The sequence below is a fragment of the Pteropus medius genome, unplaced genomic scaffold (assembly GCF_902729225.1).
Source record: "Pteropus medius unplaced genomic scaffold, Ma_sr-lr_union100, whole genome shotgun sequence".
Lineage (NCBI taxonomy): Eukaryota > Metazoa > Chordata > Mammalia > Chiroptera > Pteropodidae > Pteropus > Pteropus medius.
The window spans coordinates 7,718,882-7,721,860 of record NW_024340696.1 but is presented as its reverse complement, the minus strand read 5'-3'; the positions used below and the strand labels follow the sequence as shown (position 1 = coordinate 7,721,860).

At 38.4% G+C, this 2,979-nt stretch overlaps 1 pseudogene; it reads left to right on the top strand.

Moving 5' to 3' along the window:
- The first annotated feature begins 660 nt into the window (after positions 1-660).
- Positions 661-779, top strand: LOC120609441 (uncharacterized; annotated as a pseudogene).
- Positions 780-2,979: the final 2,200 nt, after the last annotated feature.

Sequence of the window (2,979 nt, the reverse complement as noted above, 5' to 3'; positions counted from 1 at the left end):
TATATGGGTGAGCTAGTTCTTTCATTTCAATTGGTAAAGCAGTTTGGGAAAGATGATAAATAAACCACATGAATATGTGTACAGAATTCCATTTGTCTGTATAGTTCAGAGCAAGGTGAATTTAAGATTTAATTGCTCTGATGGAGTGTGAGTGTGGGTGGGACGGGGGCGTAGGTGGGTGGCATCCATTTTAGGCCACCATTATGAAAGTAGAACTCGCTTGCTTTTACTATCAGCACAATATGTGCCTTTGTAAACAGGACACAATCTGGAACCCGATTCCTGTATTAAACACACTCTTTTTGTAGTTCATTTTTAGAATTTTGAGCTTAGCTTCCTCATGCTGTTATAGAGCAGGCTTAATTTGTGCCTACAGAAGGCAATTCTTTTGGAGTCTGGGGGCATTATGGGAAAGTAATACATGAATTGGCATTGGTGGGGAGAGAGAAAAACTGATTGCCACAGATCACTCTCTGAAGCTTCCAGCCATCTGGAGGATGCCATATGGAGAAAGAAAGAGTTCAGAGAGGACCAGCACTTAAATCATCAGGACTCATTTTAGTCTCCACTAGACTAGATTTGATCAAGAAGAAATGACTATAGTTATCTCTATTCTGACTATTGAATTTACATGGGATTAGGTTAAAATAATGGATCCTAGTCTACGGCCATGCTACCCTGAACACGCCCGATCCTGTCTGATCTCAGAAGCTAAGCAGGATTGGGCCTGGTTAGTACTTGGATGGGAGACCACATAGGAAGACCAGGTGCTGTAAGTGTCAAAAAAAAAAATGGGCCCACCATTTATTAACTGTATGTCTATTTTCAAATTATTTAATTTTTCTACATTTCATATTAATTGTCAGTAATATTAGGATTATAATCACTTAATGGATTTACTGTTATTATTAATGGAAATAGAAGCACCTACATTGATAAAAAAGGAGTGTTGCTTTCCTTTTTATCCCAGATTTTGGATGAAATTGGAGAAAGACTTGATGAATGAGACAAGATGACCCAGGTAGAGGAAACAGGTGCTTTCCTAGACAGTAGGCCCTACATATTTGTAGGTTCTGCATCTGTGGATTCAACCAACCATGGATCAGAAATATATAGTTTTTTAAATTATGTTCTTGCTAATGAGTACCATGTAGTTAGGCCAATGGTTGTGTCTGTACTGAATTGGTACAGATTTTTTTCCTTGTCATTATTCCTCATATAATATACTATAACAATTATTATATAACATTTACATTGTATTAGGTATTATAAGTAATCTAGAGATGATTTAAAGTATACGAGAAGATTGCATAGGTTACATACAAACACTACACCATTTTATATAAGGGACTTGAGCATCTGCAGATTGTGGTATATGTGAGGTCCTGGAACCAATCCCCCTTGGACACTGAAGGACGACTGTATTTGATACTGTTTTTGTGTTGAAGGCTAGTCAGTTTTACATCCTAGAGATGAAACGACAAATGCATTTAATTACCAGTGAATCTTCTCATACTACCTTTCCTCTCTGCAACCTTTGAGAATGATGAATACTTCTTGAATTACTTCCTTTGGCTTCCACAGGACTCTACCATATTAGTTCTGCCTAATTATGTGACTATATCCCTTCCTACTGGTTTTAGAAAAAAAAATGTGTTCTGGTCGCCCATCACTGCATAACAAACTGTCTCCGAACGTCTTGGCTTAAAACAAGAAATATTATTTTGTTTTTATCCCTGGAGATTGACTGGCTCAAGTTGGTGGTTCTCACTTAGGTTCTCTCACGCAGTTGCATTCAGAAATGCAGGGCTGGAATCATCTGAAAGTTTATTCACTCAAGTATGGCTCCTGAGAAGAGCGGGGAGATATGAATAGATGATGGCTGCAGCAACTGGGGACCCTTGGGCATCTATCTCTGTCTCTTTTCATAGTTTCTTTCTTTTTGTTTTGTTTTGTTTGTCTGTTTTTTATTTTTTAGTGCAATGGCTTTAGGGGAACCATGCTTCTTACATGGTGCCTGAAGCCTTCGAAGATATATTTCTGAGAAAGAGAAAGAGAACAACAACTTGTTATGAACTAGCCTCAGAAGTCATGCATTATTACTTTTGAAACATTTTATTTATCAAGACAAGTCACAGGAGCCAGCTCAGGTTCAAAGGGAGAAGAAATAAACTCTATTCTCAATGAGCATGAGACGAGATTCTGAAAGAGCATGTAGAACCAGAAATATTTCTGTGGCTACACAGAGAAAATAAAACTTACCACAGTACTCTGGTCCCAATAATACATGACCCTTGTACATGCCAAATAGACTCGCTCTGTTCTGAATCCACCTTCCTCCAAAGGTTCGTTCCATTATGACATTAGACGCATGCTCAGGGACCAGGTTTTCAGCATATAATCAGGTTTAGGTGTAGATGAGTCTCTTCGGTGAGATTCCTTGGGTATAGCTTCTTAACTATCTTTCCTCTTGCTCCAAGACATGTAAACTAAAAAGGCAAACCATCTGCTTCTTCCCCATACCAACATACCATCGTGAGACAGATCCAGAATAACCACAAGAGACACTCCCTTTCAGAAAGGGGGACATAGGCAGCATGGCAGTCTTTGGTCCATAGCAATTCTGAAGAAAATAACTGAGCATGTATTGCCAGTTTCTTGATTAAGGTTTAGTTGTACTGTCTGGGAATGATTTTATGGAGCATTTGGCTTTGCTTTTCCATCAAATGTAGTCTGTGCAGTTCAGTAGTTCTTTTCGGTGTATTTTCTGCTTGTAGAAGCTCAAAAGTCCACAGCCTCTTTCATTTGGTACTGTTTCTGTCCTTTTCAGTCCAAGCTGATACAATTCCTTTAAAAATTTTGTGTTTTTTTAGAAATGTATCAATCTCTAATCCATTACATTAGACAAAAGTCACACCTAGGGATCTCTTCAAAGCAATCCCTGTGCCACCTTGAGCTTTCTTTGAAACCATTGTGGGA